Source organism: Dryas octopetala, chromosome 1 (assembly GCF_963921425.1).
Source record: "Dryas octopetala chromosome 1, drDryOcto1.1, whole genome shotgun sequence".
In the NCBI taxonomy this organism is placed as follows: Eukaryota; Viridiplantae; Streptophyta; class Magnoliopsida; order Rosales; family Rosaceae; genus Dryas; species Dryas octopetala.
Window position 1 is genome coordinate 13817896 of NC_141366.1, and position 25911 is coordinate 13843806.

The 25911-nt window shown below is 35.3% G+C and overlaps 1 pseudogene; it reads left to right on the forward strand.

The window, feature by feature from the left end:
* Positions 1-5743: 5743 nt before the first annotated feature.
* LOC147298174 (tubulin alpha-2 chain pseudogene) lies at positions 5744-6453 on the forward strand (annotated as a pseudogene).
* Positions 6454-25911: the final 19458 nt, after the last annotated feature.

Below are 25911 nucleotides of genomic sequence, written 5' to 3' on the forward strand. Positions count from 1 at the left end.
AATTTCCTGAAAAATCCTACAGACTTGTATCGATGAGTACTAATTTTTTATATCCTCAAAATAGTTAAATCACTTTCAGAAAAATTATGAAAAATCCTCCTCTCATAATTTAGTTCCAAAAAATGAATATAAATAAAATAATTACCAAACTCTTGAAAATCATTTTCCAAAATTCACTTCCAAGTAACAGAACTCTAGAACCACAATCAAAGGTATTGGTTAGTTCAAACAAAGTTAAAAAAAATTTCAATTTTTTTAAACAAACCTTAAGAACAAGGTTAAAAAAACTTAAGTAACAAAATTACCATAAGTCGAAAATTCAGGGTGTTACACTAATGGACCAATATTATATAACATAAAATGGTTATAATATTAGAACTTTAATTAGAATTTTAAAAGCCATAAGACTTTAGTCAATAAATTGTTAAATTAAATGACCTAAATAGAAGTCTCCCTTTATTTATTTATGAAACCCTTTTAGGTCTCATTTATTTACTGCACATAAGAAACTGATATGTCGATCATCTGCTACATCAGTTAGAGAACTTAAATCAATAAATCGGTATACAAAGTAATACCTAACATTATTGAAAAAACTACTAAACTGAAGAATAGTGTATATCCTCGTTCCTTTTCTCTTTATGATCAATCCCAAGTTCCCCACTAAGTCAAAAAGCAGATTTTCAAATCTTTTGTGATACTTTATCTTATTCTTCAATCTTTTCATAACATTAATTATAGTTTTCCTATTTGCAAAGGAAGTTTAATCGAAAAGATAGAGAGATAACTTAAAAATTTAGTTATAGGTATAAAATCATATGACTAATATTAGCTACTAGCTTTCGTTTTTTTTTTTTTTTTCATTTTCATTCTGTAATATAATCCCATGATCGAATATGTTCATTTTATAAATCACTCTTTATATATTATCTTTATAAAAAATAAATCAAATTGAAAATCATTTAATCATACAACTGTTATCCAATAAATAGATGCTAAATCTAACTAAAACTAAAATTGTCTATTTATTTGATAAAAGTCTCATGACCAAACGATTTTTAATTTGGTTGATTTTTTGTAGAAATGATCTTCAAAATGCAATTTAGAAAATGGGCAGTTTTGAGCATGAAACTACATTACAAAATGAGAAAGTAGAGAAAAAAAAATGTAGTTAGGTCAGCTAGTGCGGAGGGATATATAGGGGGTTATGGGTGGGTTGCTACAGGGTGGATGAGGGGTTTGGGTTTATTTTTTTTCAGTTAATTTTGGTTTTGGTTTAAAACTTTGGGTTTATGTTTGTTCCAGACTTTACATTCCAATTTATTACAATGTAGTTATTTAGATTTTTTCATTATTCAAGGTTTTAACTTTACCTTGACATACTGCAACCTATCTAATAAACCTTTTGTTGTTGCTCTAAGGGTTAGATTAGTAGAAATATACTGTTGTTTCTAGTGTCATTATGCCCAAAGACATACAAAAATATCATTTATAAGAAAAGAGTGTCTTAATTTCTCTTTTATATTTTCTATCCTTATACAGAAGCAATTCAAATAGCCAAAAAATGGACGATCAACACATGCAGCAAAGGAAAGAAGGTTCATCTCAAGTAATTTCCACTTCATTCGAGGACAGTACCCTAGCCGGCCAATGTTCCAAACGGATTACAACTTAAATATGAAATGGAGACTCGAGGCAATCAGTCAAATCCCAAAGGAAACACATTTCTGTTCGTGATAGGATACGAGTATAACCTACTTGAAAGGACCCTAAAGATAATACAACTTGATAATGGTTGTTAGAGTATATAGATTTGTACTTACTACCATTTTTTTTTTTGTCACAATGACAAGTCTTCCTGTATATGTTCCTAAATTTCAAATGATTCCTCAATTTGATGCATCAAAAAGTTACATGCGATGTCTTTCTAAAATTGATGATTAATAGTGCCATCATTCTGAGCTTTTTCTTAACCACAGTTGGAACTTGTCCACTATATAAATTGTTGTAAAGTGTAGTCTCTCGAAAGTAAAATAGTAAAGTGTTGTATTAAAATATACATACAATGAAGAGATCAGTAAAACATATCAGAGTTGTGTAAAGAAGAATTTTTTCATTGATAATTTCAATAATACAATTGTCATTTATACATAGTCCTAAAGAATTACACAACAGTTAACCAGTCGTACCAATAACTATAACTACTCTAACTGATGGAGTCCAAGTAAGCTATCTTCAACCAACTCTTTGTAGGCTTTGTAGGCTTGTGGGATTACTCTTTGTGATTGAGCAGCAGATCTTTGCACTTGTATATTTCATTTCTCTTCCATTAGAAGGCATTTACTCATCTGGAAAAAGGAAAAAGGCAAAATGCAAAAGCTCAAATCTTTACAGACAAAACACCATGTAGCTTCTTTTGCAAAAACAAGCAAAAAACAATGCATTAATCTATCTTAGAAAGCATGGAACTTCTTTCTCCATGTAGCAGCAGCAGTTGCAGTTGCCTCTATGCCATTTTAGAACTGCTAAAATTTACACATGACTATCTATTGGGAAAAAAAAAGAAGAAAAAAAGTTCTATTGTACCCAGTCCCACTAATCAACCTATTTGACATTTGATTCCTTAATTAAACAACATTAGAGTCATCATTACCTTTTCATCAGGCAACTCATCTCAAACATACCATCTAACATGGAAACCAGCATGGAATATATTCAGATGTCTATGTCTGGAGCTTAATTTAGGCCTATCCAAAATTTAAAAGCTCATGAAAATAGAGCTCTAGGAAATTAGTTTATGGTAATGAGTTGAAAAACACAACCACCCTATCTTCTGCTTTTGCAACCCACACATGCCACAGGCCCACAGTTCGTTTTAGGAAGGCAGGGTATGCAAAAACATTTGTATCTGTTTTAATATAATATTTGAACAGAGCATACCCTGATTCGTTTCTAATCATTTTCCCCCCAGGAATCAAAATTTGATAAAAGATGCACAATCATTGTGCTGCGCCAGTACAGTAACTCATCTCATAGACAATTTAGCCAAATGCTAACCCTCAAAAATAGCAAGCATAAATCAGTTTGAAGCCATAGTAACTCTTCGAGAACTTAAAGAATGCAACAACTATTTCAATAGCAAGCATAAATTGTACAAGACTAACCAAAATAGAATTACAAAGAAAAAAAAAAAAAAACCCTCAAATCTTTTGATTTTTCGAAATGTCCAAATCCCCAACTCAAGAAGAATATAACAGAACAAATAAAAAAACCTAACTGAGAAGGTACCTGAAAGTCGTTGCGGGCCTCTCTTCCCAGTCGCAAGCTTCCCTGCTTCTTCTTCTTCACGAGCTAGCTCAGTCCCATGGTAGAGTCACGTGGGATCTCTTTGCTAGTCTTTATATTCGGTGAAGAAACGTAGGGCCTAACTTAGATAGTCTTTATATAGTATTTGTATTACATGTTTAATTCTTGTTCTGCTATCTTTTTTTGTGTGATTTTTTATGTTTAGATATGCATTTTGATAGGTAAGGCTCATTACGTACCTTCTAATTATGTGTAACTTTTATTTTATGACAAAAATATTTGGTAAACTAAGTTTAGCCCAGTCTAAGAAATTCTGAATTCGCCCCTGGTCTTGGTACCATTTAGTGTACCATCTCTCTAATTGAAGTGAACCCACGGATACAAATAGGGTCCACCTCTATTAAAGAGATGGTACCAAAACATGGTACCTCTTAGCATTTTCCTTACTTATAAATACCCGCCGAGAAATGATGGTTACCCAAATGCCAAATTAAATAATCACAGTGACATAATGCCAAATTAAATAATTGAAGTGGCAATTAATTCACTAAATAACAATTAATTTAGGAACTAGGTTCCAAATAAAAAAAATTAAAACAACTAAGTTGCCACTTATTAACAGGATTATTAAACTATGTCTTCCGCTGGACATGGCCAAGTGGTACTAAACACTGTCTTATGTTGGACATGTTCTTTTGGTGTTAATTAACTTTGCTCTTATTTTGCACTCTTGGCCTTTGCTTTTTATGAGAGTTAATTACACTTACACCCCTGAGGTTTATCGTCTTTTCACATACATCCCATGAGGTTTCAACAATCACACATACACCCCCTAAGCTTTCAAAACGGTTGCATATAACCCCCTATAATGAGACGAAAAAATGATGAGAAATTATGCAAAAAGGCATGCTAAGAGGTGAAATGACTTAATAAGATTACTTAAGGTGTGAGGTCCAACCTCAATACAAATATTTTCTTTTTTGTTATGTTTGCTCTTCTTTTTTTTTTTTTTTTTTTTTTTTTTTGCGTGGTCAGAGGGCAGGGTGCCATCCCCGTCGTGCCTCTCTTGTAGTGTTCCCTTTTTCTGCCTCTGTAGCTTATGAAATTATTTTTGACAAAAAAAAAAAAAACCTATGTCTTACGTTGTTTGCATCGAAATTAAGCAGGACTATCAACACGTTCAATACCATTAAATGGAATTGCCAAAACAATCAAAGCTAGCAAAGGAAATTTCTTCCAGTAATATGTCAAAAGAGAAAAGTTAATGGAAGAACAGTTACTGTCAAAAGAGAAAAGTTAATATGCCAATTAACTATATAAAAAAGAATTTCACAGGAAAAAAACAGTATAAAAAGAAGCCTCCCGGAAATGTGTTTCAATAATTAATATGCCCATAAGTCATAACATATATACAGAGAATAATGGAGCCATATATATAGTTAATTGTTATTTACAGAGAAAATTGGTGGTATTCGATGAATAGTGAGCGTTAGATCTTTCAAATCAAAGCTGAGTGGCAATGTTTGTAGGAAATTCATAACATCAGTTGTGGAATTAACCTTTTTAAAGTTGTATGATCAGCAAAGATTTTGGGTGCAAAGCACCCTAAGATATCGGCCACGTAAACAAAATATTTGGAAATATTATTCTCTTGATTTACGTCCAAATTAAGCCGCAAAAAGAGTGTGGAAACCAATCCCTATCCCAACTCACACGTTGGGCCTGTTGTGTAATGGACCAGCGTGCCTCACTACTAATAAGTTATAAGACTCATGCATCAATATTATCCCAATTAGCCACATAGCACTACAACAAATTTTAATAAGGGTGCTGCTTTTTAGAGCCAATAAATCTAGGATTTTTTTTTTTAAAGTCCATTTTTAAAAATTTACTATTCATCCTGCCCAACCGCTACAGTGAACTACTGTAGCAGCCTATTTTTAAAAAAACCATTACTACAGTAGCGCACTACAGTGTTTTTAAAATGCAATTTTTTTTCTTCATTTTAGTGCCATTTAGTACATAAATTACCCAAAAAAAATTCATAATTTAGGTATTTTTTATTTCATAAACATGTTAAATAATGGGAAAATGTTAGCAAAAGGACTATAAATATACCCCTATTTTCAGTTGAGGATCCCGATTTCACTTTGATTCAATTAAGGACTATAATTTTTCAAATGGCTCAATCAAGTACATTCCGTCATGTCTGTCACATTTACCGTTAAAAACTGGTCACGTGACCCTCACGTGACCAATTTATAAGGGCAAAAAAGTCTTTTCTCCCCCTTCTCTTTTCTCTCTGCCCCCCAGCCAGCTCCCCCTCCCCGTCACAGTCACCCATCCCCGCCCCCTCCTCTCCCTATACCATCGCCATCCCTCCCCCCTCCCCACCCGTCCCAGCCCTGCCCTGGCCCCGTCGCAAAACCCAGTCAAACACAACCCAAGCCCCGTTCACCACACCCAGCCGCAGTCAACTAAACTGTGGTTAGATCTTTGCGCTTTAAAAGCACAGCCAAGTCCCTGCAATTCACCACCCAAAACATCAAAGGCGTCTTGGTAAACGCCGCCATTGCCTTTCTTCTTCATTATGAACCTTGTTCGAGCGCAAAGCACAAAAACAAGTCCAAGCTCCGAAAATGAGAGAGTGCATTTCAATCCACATCGGTCAGGCCGGAATCTAAGTGGGCAATGCCTGCTGGGAGCTCTACTGCCTAGAGCACGACATCCAGCCCGACGGCCAGATGCCAAGCGACAAGACCATCGGCCGCGGCGACAACGCCTTCAACACCTTATTCAGCGAGACCGGCGCCGGCAAGCATGCCCCCCGCGCCATCTTTGTCGACCTCGAGCCCACCGTCATCGACGAGGTTCGCACGATTACCTACAGCCAACTCTTCCACTCCGAGCAGCTCATCAGCGGCAAGGAGGACGCCGCCAACAACTTCGCCCGCGGCCACTACACCATCGGCAAAAGAGATCGTCGATCTCTGCCTCGACCGCATTCGTAAGCTCGCTGACAACTGTACCGGTCTCTAGGGTTTCCTCGTCTTCAATGCTGTCGGTGGACGAACCGGGTCGGGTGGAGGCTCGCTTCTCCTGGAGCATCTCTCCGTAAAGAAGTCTAAGCTTGGATTCACTGTGTAGGGGGAGGGATGGAGCGCAGAGATATGAGAGATGGCGCTGGGGCTGGGTGTGACTGGGTTTTGCGACGGGGTCAGGGCTGGGTTGGGGTGGTGGAGCTGGATGGGGCTAGGGCTGGGACGGGTGGGGGAACGAGGAGGGATGGTGCGCAGAAATATGAGAGAAAAGAGAGGGGAGGGGCGAAAAGACTTTTTTGCCCTTATAAATTGGTCACGTGAGGGTCACGTGACCAGTTTTTAACGGTAAATGTGACAGACATGACGGAATGTTTCTTGATTGAGCCATTTGAAAAATTATAGTCCTTAATTGAATCAAAGTGAAATCGGGATCCTCAACTAAAAATAGGGGTATATTTATAGTCCTTTTGCTAACATTTTCCCTTAAATAATAACCAACATAAAACACAAAAAATCAAGATGTCTATAATCGTTTGCATTTTATTAGTAAATATAATTGTTACTATCGAAAAGTAACAATTACCTATTGCTACTGTCCGGTAGTAATAATTACCTATTGCTATTGCCCAACAGTAACAATCACTTATTGCTACTGCCAGACAGTAACAATCAAGTAACAATAACAATAAAAATAAATTATAGAATATAATTTAAACCTAATACAATCCTTGCTATAGATTGCTACTGCCCGACAGTAACAATCACCTAATAATAGCAATAAAAATAAATTAGAGAATATAATTTAAACCTAATACAATCCTTGTGAAAGCATAAACAAACAAAAAAGTTATAAACCTATGACACAATGACAACAAAATAAAACAAAATCACAATAACTTGAAACTTCCGGATCTAACTTGCAACTTGTTATACGAAATAATTGATTGAGTATGGCGGTGAAGTGAAACAGCCCAAAAGTGTAGGCTAAAAGGTAATTTATTTTGCATGTTGAAACTTAGTTATTAGACTCTTGCAACCAGCTTTGGATCTTGACTCTGTCATGCAAGCAAGTGATTCTGCAACAAAAAACCTTCTCAGACTGCCAGAGACAATTGAAAGGAAAACATTTCATTATGAGAAAGTAAAGAAACTACTAAGAATATCAAGAGAGATCAAGTTATACCTTTTTGTAACCTATTGAAAATCGTTTTGCATAATCATTGGCCACATGCTGCTTCTTTGTGCCACTAACTACATCAATTATCCCAAAAAATTCAAAGCATGTGTGCACAGTGCATGCAAAAATTATATACATGATACATCAAATAAGTTGTCACTGTCAAACAATAACAATAACATATTGTTACTGACTTGAGGCTTTTGCTTCCTCAACTCCACAATCTGAAAGTTTCTTTCTTAATATTTTTTTATTCAATCTTTTTCTCCTAAACCAAACTAAATAGGTAAACCAACCTAACACATTTCTATTCAGATTTCTCAAACTTAATGAGATTTCATATCATATTGCAGGAACATAAAAATCATAGTAAAAGTTTGTTACTGTTAAACAGTAACAATAACAATAATAAGTTCTTATTGACAAACAGTAACAACTAGAGCCTCACTTACATTTTCAATTCTAAGTAAATAATTGACAGAAAACCTTACATATTCAACTACTCAGTATGAAAAAATAAAAATAAGTGAGATTTCATACCCTAAGAACATAAAAATCATAGTAAAAGGTTGTTACTAACAAATAGTAACAACTAGAGCCTCACTTACATTTTCAATTCTAAGTCAAAAATTGACAACAAGCCTTACACCTTCAATTATTCAACATAAAAAAAAAATCAAAATAAGTGAGATTAATTTCATAATCTACAAGAACATATATAAAAAGCACAATAAAATGTTGTTACTATCAAACAGTAACACTGCCAAATAGAAACAACCAAAGCTTCACTTACCTTTTCAATTATAAATCAAGCATTGACAACAATAGTTTCATAACCAATTTTGCAGAATAATTTGGTACCGTAAGAAAAGGTATTAGTTCTCGTTCTGGTCATTTCCTTCCAGAAAGACTTCTGGTCCAACTTGGGAACAAGAAGACTAGCATTCAGTATACAAGCAGCAACAACGGAATCTGTAATCTGCGAAAGGTATAGGTGCAGTAAGCTCCATTCCAGAAGTAAAAAATTTATACCAAAACTTTGTAACCAAGGAGCACAAATGTGACGAGATAGAAGTATGATCACTGTAGGGCACAAGATAATCACCGAAAATATATTCACTGGATCCCAATATAAGAGGCAGCTAAAACTAATTCCAGTGAAAAATCAACTGAATCAAAGCCAACCGACCTGTCACTAATTATAATATCAGATATAGAAAACCATGGATATCAACAAATAAGATGAAAGCATTGTGTCTTCAGAGTTCTCACGAATGCAAGGAAATAAAAATGATTAGAAATTCATACATCCAAGCATCAATATCTTAATCAACACCAGGCAAACTCCTACTCTACATTATACTGCCTAACGTTTTCACCCCTCACTTATGCCATCAATTTAAGAATTGAAGTTTGGCTGGAATCCAACATCTTCTCCAACATGCTAAGAAAAAAATCAATGAACTAATTATGATTAGAATACTGCAGAAGAGAAACAAAAGTAAAGAAAGGTACCCCAGTTCTTTGTTGATTCAAGCCTCCACTGGTTGCAATCGCCAAATACCTATTAGGATGCGTAACTACTTCAAATAATAGTAAAAGAATGATAGAAACAAGATTTGGTTAGTTGAAAAAGTGAATTCCAAAACCCTAGATCTTGGTATACTGAAAATGGAAGCTACGGTTTCCAGATATCAAACCTTTGAGAAGACTAGTTATCTGGCCCTTATGGACTATTACTTATTTCAAGTTTTTCCTGTAAGCACCAATCGAAATCTATAGCCCATGTCAATAACAAGGACAACAACATTAGAGGCAGTGATCTTAAGTGAGAGAGTACTGGCCAGAGTTTGAAAGGAAATGGCCTCCATAAACCTGTTTTTAGCACAAGATACAGATCTAATTGAAATCGAACAAGGAAAAATTGAATCACAGATCAAAACGAGTAAATCAACAACAGAAATAGAGAATCGAAGTTATAGAGAGAGAGAGAGAGAAAGAGATGGATATCCACCACCAGCCCCATCGACGCCATCGAAGATTCTAAGCCTACTTTACCAAAAATGATTTGATTCCCAAGGCCTGCATCAAGACCATCTTCGCTAGCGCGAAGAAGCTCTACGAGCAAATCTTCCAGAGCATCGGCATAGCCATTCAACAACGAGCTCTGAGCCAACGAGGTGAGACAGAGTGAGGTCAAAGAGAGAGACGGAGAAGAGAGAAATGTTAGAATGTGGACCGGGTTAGGTATTATTGTACCTCCTTCAAAAAAAAAAAACACAGGGTCTTAAAGGTATAAAGAGCCCAAATTTGGATTTTATAATCATTTACTTATAAATCTATTAATATTCTCAACATACTTTATATATATACCTAATATTAAATTTAAAATTATTAAAATTTATTAATACACCCAACACTTTTTCTTAAAATGCCCTTACTCAAACCCAACAAACAGCTCAAGCCTATTCTTACTATGTACACACAATTTTACCAAACACAATCCAACACCTTCACCACTACCAAACACTCTTTGAAAACGTCGGTGACTTACCACAAACACTCTTTGAAATGTTTGGTGGCTTACCATCATCATCTATAACTCCACAACACAGTAGGAAGCAAATCCCCAACACGAACACCTTGACATTCAACAGCCACTGATCTCGACTTTAGCCTCGGCAAGGCCCAACACCAAAACTTTCTTTGTTCCAGAGGAAGCTTAGGTAATCATGGTGAACTTATGGTCACTCTGTTAATCCTCGAAGAATATATTTAGCTTTCTTGAGATATCAGTGTAAGGACATGGACTGCCCATTTTTTCCAGAAAAGATCGCAATCGGAATACACAAAAACTATGAAAAACCCAAAAGGAATTGATTCTCTTTAGTTCTAAGAAGCAGAAATTCAACACCAAAACTTCACTTTCTCTCTCGTCTTCTCCCTTGGAAATTGGAATTCACTCAAAGTCTCCATTAAAATTTCTTGAAGAAAACACAAATCTCAAAAGCATCGGCAGTATGTAAGGTTGAGAGCTTCCTAAACATTACCCTTTTTTGCTTCAATCCAATTTCATCAGCAATTGCTATACATCTTTATAATTAATAGTTTTCTATCTCTATGACCATAACTTCTATTTCAATTAAGTCAAAACATGGAGCACTGTAGGCTTTTTTCGTTTGTTTTTTGCAAAAGCTGTGTAAGCTTTTGTAGGAGTGCATTTCCAGAGAAATACTTAATGCTACATGTTCTTCAATTAATTTAATTTTTTTAAAGCTAATCAGCAAACTAAATGACAATGGAATTCTGTAATTTTTCTTTTGCCTTGGAGATTTGGTGTTGGGAGAGGAGAGAGAAGGTCAAGTTTTAGTGTTTGAGACTTTGAGGGAGAGGAAGAGTGTCCTGACTCATGGGGTTCAAAATTAGTGGACAAATGTCAGATTTTAATTGGTTATCCATGCCACTCAGTATACTGACGTGGCATGACATGCAGTCCCTACAGAAGTTTTTCTCCTTTGGGTAAGATGATGTTGGGCATAGAGATCATGTCGAGTTTGGGAATAGGTTGAAGTGATAGCAGAACTGTGAGGTTGAAGATAATGTTGATAATGAGCAAGCGAAACAGAGAAATAAAGAGAAAGCAGAGAAGGAAAGAAAAGTTGATGTATATTTTTCACTATATGTTCGTACAAAGGCAGGTGCACATCTTATATGCACATGTACAATAACAAGGATACCCTTACTGTTACACAAAGCTAACAAACCAACCAACAGCTCAGCTAACCAACTAGGAACAGACTTAACTAATCACAACTAAGACTAATTAACCTAGCTTATAGTATAAGCTCTATTACCCTCCCTCAAGCGCATGCTGGGACTGGTCCAAGCATGAGATTGTTGCGAAGAAAACATAGCTGGGGAGAAGAAAGCCTTTTGGTGAGTATATCAGCAAGTTGTTCAAAAGTAGGCAAATACTCAAGTTTAATGTCGCCTCAAGTAACCCTCTCACGAACAAAGTGACAATCAATCTCTATGTGTTTAGCTTTAGAATGACAAACTGGATTGGAAGAGAGAGCCATAGCAGAGACATTATCACAATACATAACTGGAGGTGAGGGCAGAAAAACTCAAAGATCACACAGAAGTTGACGCAGCCAAGCAACTTCTGCAGCAACGATAGCCATGGCACGATATTCAGCTCCAGTAGAGGATCTGGAGACTGTATGTTGGCGTTTAGAACACCATGAGATAGGATTTAAGCCAAGAAAGATGATAAATCTAATGGTAGACTTCCTTTCATCAGGCTCACCACCCCAATCAGCATCACTATAAGCAGAGAAAGTGAAAGAACCAGGCTTAAAATGAATCCTAAAATCAATAGTACCTTGTACATAGCGCAAGATACGATTAACTGATTTGAGATATAAATCAGTTGGAGATTGCATAAATTGCCAAGCTGTATTGACAGCAAAAGCTATGTCTGGCCGTGTGAGTGTCAGATATTGAAGCCCTCCAACAATGCTGCGATAGTGACTAGGATCAGGAAGAGGTTCACCCTCAGTCTTGAGCAACTTGAGATGAGAAAGACAAGGTGAAGAGCATGGTTTGCACGCAGACATACCAGCCTTGCACAACAAATCCTTAGCATACTTGTGCTGGTTGACAAATAAACCTTGAAACGTAGCCTGAATATGTAAGCTCAAGAAGTAGCACAAATCACCAAGATCTTTCATATCAAACTCACCTGACAATTGATCAGTAATCTCTTGAATGGCAGTAGGGTCATTTCCAGTGAGAATTATATCATCAACATACAACAAAAAAATGACAATAGTATTTCGTTTGCATCGAACAAATAAAGAAGAGTCAGCATAAGATGTTAGAAACCCTAAACTTGGAAGATGACTTGTGAAGCGCTCATTCCATGCCCTTGGAGCTTGCTTTAAGCCATACAAAGATTTTTGAAGCTTGCACACATAAGATGGGTGCTGAGAATCAACAAAACCTTGGGTTTGAGACATATAAACTTCCTCATGAAGAATACCATGTAAGAAAGCATTCTTCACATCCAATTGATTCAATTTCCACTTACATTGAGCTGCCAAGGCCAAAATTAGTCGAACAGTAGCATGCTTGACTACTGGACTAATGTTTCCTCAAAATCAAGGCTAGGTTCTTGACTAAATCCTTTAGCCACCAACCATGCTTTGTGACGAGCAATAGAACCATCAGGATTTCTTTGAACCTAATAAACCCATTTACACCCAACTATGTTGCGATGAGAAGGAGGAGGGACTAACATCCAGGTACCCTGCTTTTGTAAAGCATCATATTCCTTCTGCATGGCCTATTGCCAAACTAAAACTCTAGAGGCAGAAGCATAAGAAGTAAGCTCAACTTGTGTGCAATCAACCTGAGGCTTGGCTAAGAAAGCCTTTGACTTAACAATGCCAAACTTGCTTCTTGTTTGCATTGAATGGGTATTACTAGGAGCCGCTGAAGAAGTAGGAGCAATGGTAGACTGAACTGAAAGAGATAAAACTTGTGTATCATCATGTGAACCAGCTGGTGAAGAGCTAAAGGATGGCTCAACTTCAGGAACAAGCACAGGAAAATGAGGTGGAGAAGCTTGAGTAGCAATTTCATGATCCAAAGCACAAGAAGACAGAGAACGAAAAGAAGATAATGAAGGAGTGACCATAGTTGGAGAAGGTGAGGTAACCAGCGTAGGTGGTGTGGGTGGTGAAATAGAGACAATAATAGGAGATGACTGGGAATTAGACACCTGAGATAAAGAAGGAGAAAATGGCTGGTTGACATATGGAAATACAGTTTCATCAAAAAGCACATGTCTGGAGATATAAATTCTTTTAGACTTTGGTTCATAACACAAGTAACCTTTGTATCCGGAAGCATAACCAAGAAACACACAAATTTGAGACTTAGGTTGTAGTTTATTTGTATTATAAGATTTGAGCAAAGGAAAGCATGCACAACCAAAGGTTCTAAGGTGGGAAATAGGAGGAATTTTATCAAGCAGTGCCTCATAAGGAGATTTAAAACCTAAGTTTTTACAAGGCAGACGATTAATCAGGTAAATGGAGGTTGAGCATGCATAATACCAGAAAGAGGATGGCAAAAAAGCTGTAGATAACAAGGTAAGGGCAGTCTCAACAATGTGCCTATGCTTCCTTTCAGCTAGATTATTTTGTTCAGGAGTATAAGGACAAGAAAACTGATGCACTATACCATTTTGAGCCAAAAATTGTTGAAAAGCATTGGAAATATATTCACCACCACCATCAGATTGGAAGGTTTTAATAGCATTAGAAAATTGAGTAGAAATAAAGGCATGAAATTTGACAAAAATAGGGTAAACATATGATTTATTAAACATTGGAAAATTTCAAGTGAATCTTGTACATTCATCAACAAAAGAAACATAATATTGATAACCCTCTACAGAAGTACACAAGTACAGGATGCTGGCCCCCAAACATCAGAGTGTACAACATTAAAAGGAATAACTAATTTAGTAGATGACAAAGAAAATGGCAACTTGGACATTTTTCCAGAAACACAAGAATGACACTAAAGAACTGAACTAGAAGCTAAAAAAGGGACTTGATGCTTTGACAAAACTTTGGCAACAATATCAACTGCAGGATAACCCAATCTATTGTGCCAAAGAGAAGACTTTACTCGTTGACCAAGAAATGCAGTGAGAGACTTAGATGGTTTGAAAGGAAGAGAAAGGTAATGGATATAAGCCTTAGCTACTCAAGCCTTGGTAGATAATCCTCCCTGTGTGCTTGTCCTGTATAGCAAAAGAATAAGCATAAAAAACAATTTGACAATTATTATCTCGACAAAGCTGATTGACAAAAAGTAAATTAGCTAAAAGCTTGGGAACATGAAACACATTAGGAAGATGTAAAGGATGACTGGTGTGAGAGCAAAGAGAAGTGTAGCCAATATGTTGAATATCTAACCCTTCTCCACTGCCCATAGTGACAGATTCATTGCTTGTAAAAGGAGTCACCAAAGATAGCTTTGAGAGATCTGCAGTCATGTGGTTAGAAGCACCAGAATCTGTGATCTAGAACTCAGGTTCATGTGATGGAGGATCATACGTAGCAGTCATGGCCTGAAGTGCATGTTGTGGAAGGACCTTTCCCTTGAAAAGAAAAATTAGCTCGATGATAACAATCCAAGGCAGTATGACCCTTTTTAAAACAAATTTGGCTCTATGGAATAACATCAGATATAGGAGAATCACGTGGAAGAATCATGTGATAACAATACTCAGCTATATGACCATTCTTCCCATAAATTTGACACTCGCGAGGTTGAAAAGAAGAAGCCTGATGATTAGGAGATACACCACTGCCACCATGAAAACCTTGAGCAACTGATCCAGACTGACCAAGAATGCCAGGATCAGAATGATTGAAACTGGTGTATTAGTGATTACAGGACTGATTCTAGCCATAGCTCCTTCCATTGCCATGATTATAAGACCTTGAATGATTATAAGTCCTGCCTCGACCTCAATCTCTATAAAATTGCTGACTAGTATGATAAGCAGAATAGCAATAAGAAGCATAAGAAGGATGAGCAGCACTTGACATAAGAGAACCATGACCATGTTGTGCAATCATAGCTGGAAGAGGTTGAGTAGGCAAAAAACGAGCACCTAGATTGATATCTTCTTCAGCTGCAAGAAGCTGAGCTTGAAATTCTTGCATAGTAATTGGAGTCTCACGAGCTTTTTAGTCAATTTATATTAGATTATAATAGGAATATATTATTTATTAAAGTATTGGGGATACTAACAAATTTGTTAGGTCTAAATAGCGGCAGCTTTCTAGCAATACTCACTATATTTTTATGTGATCTATTGCTATTTAAGCAACTAATATTAGTTGGATTGGAGATTAGCCACCCCGCACCCACTATAAACCTGAATGTGGCACATAAATGGGTGGCTTAGAGGCTGTATGAACCCTTATAATGGAAGGGTGGAAAGAGGAAACAAGTACTGACAGATTTGTTAAGCAACAATTCTTGCAGTGGGTTGCTTTGTTGTTTCCACCATTTTGTTAATGGTTTTTTTGGTAGTCTGTTAAGGAAATTACTAAATAATTTACAGCCACGGACAAACCCAACCAAGTTCTACTATTCTGCAGTAAGGGTGGCTCAATGCTTATGCTTTACCACATGTTTTTACCACTATTACTTATGCAATGGATAGAAAGTGGTAATTTACAACTATTTCCCTGTTTTATGTAAATAATTTTGCTCTAAAAATTACTGCTGCATTCATTAAATAACTACACGAACAGAAACCAACGAAAGAACCTGGTCTAATGAACAACGTGGACAAATCCATTAAAATTTGAATCAACACCTGCCATTTTCTTACATTTAAGCAAAATCAACTTGCATAAGAGATCTAATTAATACACACATACAACCATTATATAGAATTTTCTTAAACCTTCTCAAAACAACAGCAATTTGTCCTGGTTGCAATAGCCTACAATCAAGTATGGGCATGGAAACGTAATCACTTAAGTCACAAAAAAAAAAAAAAAAAAAAACAAACAAACTAAATCTCCTTCACCGTGTTGACCTTGTCAGTTTTCACATTAAATTACTTCTTAAGCTTACAAGTGTGGACTACAATAACTTCATACTATATATGTTGCCCACAACCAAAATATACCATAGCAAGTACGTTGACCATTCATACCATGAAAGGGTTTCAAAAGCTAATTTACCTACCCAAAATTATTTAAATATTCATCTTACTGGTCCAGGACATATATGTAACCTTCCACAATTCAGTTAATGTTAGTCCTCCCATGCATGCTGCTTGGTGCTCCATCTTGGTCTCCCTCATCGACCCTCTCTCCACTGGTAGTTGGGATATACGGGTGTGCCACTTGAGCAGAATATGAGGTTGGGGCAGCACATCCTATCAAATTGGTTGATCACATGCTATTTCTAGACAAGATTGGAGCTATTGAACCTTGAAGCATTGGGGGTGTAGGGTATGATGCTGTGCCATTGGATGAGCCTACGAGTCACAGTCAGCACTTAGAATTGTGCTTCCGTGACATTAATATGAAGTATGGAGGGTCAAATGGCAAGAGAATGGCATTCGTTTGGCGAATAGTGGCCGGGTTGCGCGCGTAGAAGGGTAATTTTGTAATTTGGCTGTTTAGAGGTCTTCCGGTTGGAATTTGGGAAATCTAAAAATACCGGTAAATCCAGGAGGTCGAAACGAGTCCAACGCAACTGACGGTTCGTCATTTGGAGTTCGGATGAATTAATTATGGCCAATTATGACTCCTCGCGCAAGTTGATGTTTCCTCCAGCTTTGTGAGAAAAAGCATAAAATGCTCTTTAGGGGGAGATATGGTGTCAGGCTCTCCACCACCTCCGACGCCCACACCCAAGGAGCGTTAAGCGAGCTACGCTAGGAACCTTTAGGGGACCTAGGGGGCAGGCACATGACTTCCAGAGGGCGATTATGTGTCTCCGTGGGACATGAGGTCCCACGGACAGTACAAGCGAGCGGGAGTGCTTGTATTGCGCTGGGCGCGCGCACACGAGGCTACAAGAGGAATTCCCTTATGACACGCCGTATGCACATCACGCCCACTACATGTGAACTCCCGAAGACTCCATGGTGCTCATTGGCCATATAGTACTCAACGAGGGCATCGGCTTGGGTTCGTCCATGCACAATATATGATGCTAGCAAGCACGGGAGGGGCGACCTCGTGCCAACGAGAGAAAGCTAACACTACACCATTTTCCTCTTAAATCCACTATTGGTACGTTTATGTTATCTATTGATGCATTAGCAACTAAAAATTGGTTTGAAGGATTAATAGCTACCTTGCAGTCACTCTTAGGTTGTTGGTTGTAGAGAAAAGGGTGGCAATGTGGCTACCCAAACCAAAATTTTTGGAATGGTGGAGTTTGGAGACCAACACTGTTGACAATTTCTGCCTCCACCAATGTTGCAGGCAGTTGCAAATAAAGGCTCACCATTTTGCAAATAGTTGCTGTATTGGTGAATAGCAACTTAGATTAAAAGAATGCCTCCATGGACTTTGGTGACTAAATAATTAATGGATTCAAAATGCATTTTCCCACAAAATAAAAATTGCAGCTATTTGAATTGCATTTTTTCAGTTCTGGCCTATTTGCAGATCATTTTAACCCTATTATTTTCAAATGGTGTTTGCTGAAATTTGTATTGTAGCAAGAATTATGCAAAAAGTCAAACCACATAACAATAAGTCATTTGAATCTTACATTACAGAAAACAAACAGAAAGGTGCATATTTATATATTTAACTTCAATCCTTACATAGGAGGAATTTCACAAGTGTTTCAAACACTGATTTAACAAAGATCATAAAGCTATCACTCAGCTATCTAGATTACATCACACATTCCCTAATATATTCTACTGATCTCAAAAGACTGGAAGTATCTTACTCGAACTCAAATCACCTTGCTCATGGATTAGTTGACCTCTGATAATGAGCATATAACAAATACATAAATCTGCAAGAGAACCAAAAAATCATATTTCAGAGTTAGAAACATGCCATTATCAAAGTCAAAAGAGTTGCTTAGCAAACATTAAACCAAATCAAAATGTTTATATAAAAAAACATAAATGAAAATTAAGAAAACTAAATAGAGAAACTCAAACTTTAAAAACAAAAACAAAAAAAGACAAAGAAACCTGTTTGTTTTTGGGCTTAGATTGAGTAGATCTTGCAGATTTATGTCGTCAAAAATGGAGGAGGAGAGTCGCGGCTGTTAGGGTTTCGAACCGCCGCTTAGGGTGGTCGTCAAGATGATCTGAAAGCACCCATCAACTCAGAGCGACGAGCAGGTGAAGATGAAAGTGGTTTGACATGCCTCCATCGCCAGAATAGTGTAATTGCTGGCGAAAAGGAGGTTTATGTGTGACTTTAAATCATGTCGATGGCTGGGTGTTCGGGTCGACGAAGACCAGAGGAGGAAAGAGAAGAGGGAGATGAGCATTTTGGTGGTGGTCTCGTCACCATTGGAGACCAGACGGAGGTGGAGTCTCCGAAGAAGACTCGCAGCAAAGAAGAGAAAAGTGAGAAAGAGAGAGAGAGGGTTGTGCGGCTGTGTTTAGAAGGAAAAGAGAAAGTGACTGCTGTAGATGATTTTTTAACTTTTTATAATAAAACCCTAGGTTGCGAAATTACAATTATAACATCTCATAAAAAATTTTAATAAAATATACAGTAGGAAAGAAATTTATAATTTTCTAAATAGATTTTCAGAAGTTTTGAAATTCCACTATGTTTCCAACGTTTTAGTATAGGTGCAATTGCAAATACTTGGCAAAATAAAAGGTATAGGTGCAAATTCTAACTAAATTTGGTGAACATTCTATTACCCACTCCCACTAATTTTTTATTTTGGTTACCATTTTTGTTTAGCTACTTATTAGTCAACCATTGTACAAATTAGTGGATTCTAATGCAACTATTAACTCCATCAAAATTTTTAAAAACAACTAAAATATTAATTGGTGACTCAAAAAAATGTCATTTGTCACTAACTTCAATCTAGTTTCAATTCAAGGTGGCTTTAAGCCATATTTGTTGTAGTGTAATGTGGGGTGTCGGAGAAGAGTTGCTCATTCGGGTGGCATGCTAGCAAGTTGACTTGCATGTTCAACTCGAGGAAAGGACTATGGGCGCGAGCTAGCCCTTAGGGCCATGACAAATGAGATGTGGGAACAAAGCAAGACCCGACATGTGAGAATGGAATGCCAGCGTCATAAGAACCTATCGATCGGGCGAGTGTCTTGGCTGAGAACCTAGACACAAGGAAGCAATCGTATAGTCGCTACGAGCGAGACTCGAGATGAGTAGTTCTTGTTGGCAAACCTCAAGAAGGTAACGAATGGGTCTAAATCTTAAAAAGAGCAAAGACAAAGGATGGCTGGCCTTGATTCAGAGGAATCTTGGCGCCGCACGGACAAATTCCGCTGCGTAATAAGTGAGCCCGTAACACTACGCCCCTCACCAGAAAGACCACTTAATTTTTCTATTTGCCATCTGCCAACTAGAAACTCCAAAATATCAACGTAATCCTTTGCAGTATACTGTATACACTTCAAGCCGCTGGGTCACAATAGAGAAATATTCAAAAAGATTATCATCTTGACCATTGTACATCAATTGGAAATATTCAAAAAGATTATCATACTGTGATATATTTACTGACTGGCTAAAAGTTTTTAAAGCTTCCCAATCTCTAGTCAATGCAAAATGTTAAAAAAAAAAAAAGGGGGGGGGGGGGGGGGAAGAACAAATGCAGTGCACCTTAGTCCAGCAGTTTGCAGATCGTTTTCCTATAATTCCAAAATTCCCAGAAAGGGTCTACTCTGAAAAGTATCACTAAAACATAAATGTTTAGACATAACAAAATTCCCAAGTGTCTACTCTAAAGTTTTATTACCTATTTTTCCCTTTTTATCACCAGCAATGGGGGGTCATCAAAAGCATTTTTTCTGCAGTATATGAGCAACTTGCAGAGATGATTATCTAACCAAGAGTTCACTTCTCCTGCAGCAGTCTAATCTTCTTTGTGGGCCTACACAAGGCATCAGAATCTTTGAACTTCTGAAAGAACAGCTCTCTAAGATTCACATTTCTAACATGGTTCAGGCATCAACAAAATAACAGACTCAATGAACATGGTTCAGGCAGCTTTCCTGGCAAGACACCAATAGCCAAATACTGGAGCAAAAAGGATACAGAAAAGAACAGACTCAATGAACACGCTCAAATTCCCATGGCCATGAAATGACCAATAAATGAGTACATGAAAAAACCAATGTGAACATCAGCAAGATTTAAGGTATTCTCAAGACTAGCATTCTCAAAAACACCTTCAGCCCAAACGATTTTGAGATTTGGTGCATCAATTTTGAGATGGGTGAAACCGTCACAGTCTAACAAACTCAACATCCCAAGCAGAGGACATATAAATGTCAGCCAACAATCGCACCCCTGTGAATCTGTGATGATATTTTAATTTCAGCCCAACATGGACTGCCCGTTCCTTCGCTTTGCAAAGGTCACCTGGCTGGCATAAGAGAGAGAGAGAGAGAGAGGCGTCGGTTAAAAAGAGCAACCCTTATGAGCATAGTTCCACTGGGATAGCTTGTTGGGGATGGAGATTCACCTCAACTATTAGTTTATCGGTGCATATTGGGGATCAACGATGTGCTCTCATTCTGCATTGAGAATCTTTGCCCCAACCCATCTGTGTGGCGGCTGGGATTGCTTCTTGGGCCTTGGGCCTTTACACTATTAAAGCCTTGGGCCTTTACACTATTAAAGGTTGATGGACAAAGCAACCCATACACATAGTGGGAGGGAATAGTGGCATTTATTAATTTTGGAATTAACAAATCAAACCACTATTTAATTTAGTTGGTACTTGTAACTATAATAAAAACTAGTTGGTATCTCTATTATAAGCCACATTTTGGGCAAGAGAATAAAATTATATTTAATGTACACCCACTAATATGGGGTGGGTTAGCAAAGTCAATCAAAAATCATGAAAATTTGACAAATTTTTCAAGTAATACCAACATAAGGGGAACTAGTTGCCATCCAAACGTGGTTATTGCTCATATTTGTTGTAGTGTAGGTCCACTATCCGGGTTAGGTAAGACTCAGTGAACCTTTTTCGATTTGAGGTTTTATCTCAATTATATGCTTCGAACTTTGCTTTATCGGTATTAATTACGAAAGAAAATTGCTTATATGATAATGTATGTATAGACTTATAGATCAAGCAAATCTATAATCAATTACTGACAATCAAGGTATTAAATTTCATTTTTTTAGGGTTCTGAAATCGAAACACATGTTTAATAATTTTTCGAAAAGATTTCGCCGAAATTTTTGAAATTTACCGAAGTATATTTGGGTTAAAATAAATTTAAAGAAATTTCTAATTCCTTTAAACAAACCTTAAAACAAATTTGAAAAATTTAAGTAACAAAATTACCATAAGCTAAAATTTAGGTTGTTACACTTAGTAAAGACAAAGCTTGGCTAGGTGAGAGGCACAGGAAAAAAAGGATGGAAAGATAAAAAATAAAAAAAAAGACTGAAGAGAGAGGCACTGGAAAAAAAAGTAAGGAAAAAAAAAAGAAAAAAAAAAGAGAAAAAATGAGGGGGGGGTTTGGGGCCTTTGGGCAATTGGAAAGAAAAAAAAAAGGTCTGCGATTTCGTTTAGTTATTTTAAACCTTAAAATTTAATACATTTCTATATAATAAAATTATTAAAAGTATCCTAAAGGCATAAAACCTAATATCCTATAAAATATAAAGTATATAAGGTTTAATATATAGATTATAGAGTATAAAGAGTATTAAGATATATAGAATATATAGAGTATTAGGGTTTAGATTTTAGATTTTAGATTTTAGTTAATAATTAAATTATATAGTATAAAAAATATATTAATTTTGTTTATTCATTATACTAATTTTATTTAACAGTATTTACTCCAGCGCGCATTATATTCACCTTATATCACATGAAACCTACTATATAATTTGATTTCTTTAATATTTTTTTATCAATTTAGTAGATAATATGTTAAATAAACATATGATAAAGTTTTATTAAAAAATTTTATATTTTGATAGCAATTTCCGTCTAATTTTTGTCAAAATTTAAAAATCTTTGAAATTTTCATCGAAATTTTTTCGAAATCCAAAATTTAATTTCTTGCTGACAATCGACGTACATAGCAGAAAAAAAAATAATTAAAAAAAATAATTAAAAAAATATCCAAATTAATGAAGCAATAATTTCTATGCATGGATAGGGGCAACTCACAACTGGGCCAGTTAACTTTTTTAGGCCGGCATATCTTTTTCTAATTTTGTCACGTAACATTGGGCCATCATGGGGCAGGATTTAGAGCATGCATATGATATGTTTAATATGTTTGTCCTTCTTCTTCTTTTAGAGGGGGCCTGGTATGTATGTTTGTCCATTTTCTTCTTTTGCCTCTTCAATACATGCATGCGTTTATTAAATCAATCATCTTAGATTCGCAGATCAACCTATTCTCTCATGCATATATCCATGTTTTCAGCGTGGGAGACATATGCATTATTCATTAATAATTATTATACTCACAAGTGTTACCTAGCTTATATCGGACTAATTCTACTACAGTTAAACCCCTATAAATGAATGTTCAATAAATTAATAACCTCGGTTAAATAATAAAATTTTGCGGTCCTAATTCGGGCCAATGTACTAAAATAATAACCTCTCTAAATGCATAACATAATAATTTTTCTTAAAATCCTTTAGGGCCCCACGAATATATAAATTAATAATTGATTAAATACATAAAAGAAATAACACATAAAAATTCATAATACATATTTATGAACTTTTTACTTAACAATTTCTACTTTTTCAATTTAGCTCTTTCTTAAACTATACTTTTGAAGTCGTTTGCCTTTTCTTTGAACCTAAACCGAATAGAACCTCATCCTTCATTTTTTGCAATTCATACACCACATTTGGTATATTTTTTTCATTTTAAAAACATTTGATCTTCTAGTTCTTAACTTATCTCGAAAATGTATATGCATATATACTTATCTTGAATACACTTGATCTTTTAGGTCTTTATCCATGTATCTATGTACTTATTTTGAAATCACTTGATCTTCTAGTTCTTAACGTCCATTTAAAAGTTTGAAGTTATACATATATCCTTGTTTTTTTTTAATAAGATACATGTATCTTTGTCAAAAAAAAAAAATAATACATGAACAAAAAAACATAAACCTCTTTTTAAATTAATAAATATTCATTTATCAATAAATTAATAAATTATTCATTTATCGATATATAAATAACCCCTCTAAAATAATAATTTTTCTTAGTCCCCATAATATTAATTTATAGGGGTTTTACTGTGTATATATATATATTATTTGGGTAAGAAAAAGATTTGGTGTGTAAATCTACTTCACTCCAAACATAATTCATAGAAGTATATATATTCAAGTTATTCGAAAATAATCAACATATATGAGAAATTACAATCTAATTCAAGGAGGGATTTAGTTTGCATCTGGCGATATATCAAAGTCAAACAGTGTGCACATGCAAGCTTCATCTGTCGGTGTTTTGCTCGATCTCCCCATGAGTTTTGTATGGGAAAAGAAACGTTACTTGCCCATATGTAATATTGCACATGCATTTCACATGAATATCGGATGTTTGTATTTCAAAAAGTCAATTCCTTATACTTTTCTGTTTAAGTAGCATTAGAGAGTCTGAAAGTTTTAGATATAACAAAATCTCTTGTGCTATGCATATTGAACAATTCCTACGCCTTTCAATGCAACAATTGGTTCATAATAATATTCAAAATGTAAAATTATGTGATTTATTATAACATATACATACTACATCTATATATTTAATTTGTATTTCTATCATAATCAGTACAACCACCATTTGAAGAAGAATAGTGATTTTTTCAAAATGAAAAAGATATCTAACACTATTCTCATTCTATTATTGAGAGAGAACCAAAAAGGAGAAAAAAGAAAAGAAAAATGTAGTGTTTTATTTTTTGGCCGGCGGGTAAAAACTTCCGTTCATTAAAGAAAGAAAAGAGGGCCCAAAGGACCAATTATGATATATCTTTTGTATGTTTTGCAGTGGAAAGATAGAATTGTAATCCACTGCAATTATTTTGAATGTGAAGTGAATTTTGCAGATTTGTTTTGTGTCCATGGCCGGTTTGATAGATTTAGGCAATTTATTAAGCTGTTTTTTTTTTCTCAAACAGATTACACAATAGGATAAACCATGATTGTCATTATAGTGTATATGATTTTTTTATAGCAAAATATGATGAAATTAACTATTTGCGATTATATCTTTTTTAATAGGTATTTTTCATGCCCTTTTACTTTGTAATAGGGTTTTAAAATTTATTACTATTTTACTATTTTTAATGGTATACTATAATAACATGTTTGCATATAGTTAATATGAGCATTTAGATATGTACTTTATTAGTATTATTATTTTAAACAGCATAAATAAAAAATGAGCTATTAGTTGCCAAAAAAAAAAAACTAAAAATAATAATAGTAATAGTAATATATGCTATTTTGAAATGCAATTCTATTGTACTACACTTTCAGTAGGTACGTAGGATAATATTCTAGTGAACGTATAACATTTACTATATGTACTGTGTAAGTGAAAAATACTAAGGCGTGTATTACAAACACACCAGTGGTCTTTATCCTATTATATATTGTTTATTTAATGAAAAAAAAAAAAAAAAAAAAACCTAAACTCATTAAGCAGTCTGCTCCTGAACATCTAACCCAAAAAGATTAACACTATTAAAGTGTCAATAATGTTTTTTTTTTTGGTCATGAAGTGTCAATAATGTTTGATATATTGAATCTCGGATTCTCGGGGACAAGTTGATTGACAGGTCAATAATGATCACACATAATAAAGCAGTGATGCACATAAGTGCAGCTGGATAGATATGGTTCGTGCTTACTGAAGCAGATCTGCGTGGATAGTTTCGATCATGTCAATCCAAAAATTGATAGGCAATGATCTCGATGAGTGTCAATTATATAAAATCAATGGACATGTAGGGTACAGAATTAATGGACCTTTCATGACACTGACACTGGAAACATGTTATGCGTGGTGAATGAATTATATCGCACTGTTGGAGAACATCAATTTTCAAATTAATTCAGCAAACTTGTGAGGAGGGAGGGAGTGAGGGACTAATTAAGAGACCAGAAATCGCGGTGAGTTTTTTTTTTTCATTTTTCTTGCCCCTAAAAGGAGTTTGATTCTCTTATAGGCTTATAGCTTAAACTAGAAAAAGTGCCCGATATTGCAGGTATTAAAACTTTATAAAATGTGTAAAACGTTTATAAAATTTTAGTTGATGAGTTTAAAAAATTTATTATTTTGTTTTACAAACTTAAGTTACAAAACGTAAATTGATAACATATTCTATATGCTACTTGTTATATTAAGATATTGATTATATCTTAATAAACCAACCAACATTTAAAAAGATATTACAATATTGGTGGGATAATATTTTTACATATATATATGAAAATGTAAATATATTTGAAAATATTGACATGAATAAAACTAATAAAACTAAAACTAAGAAATCTTTCATCTAATAAAAAGCAAAACTAAAACTAATAAAAAATATTTCATCTACCAAAAAGCAAAGGCACAGTGAATGATCAAAAA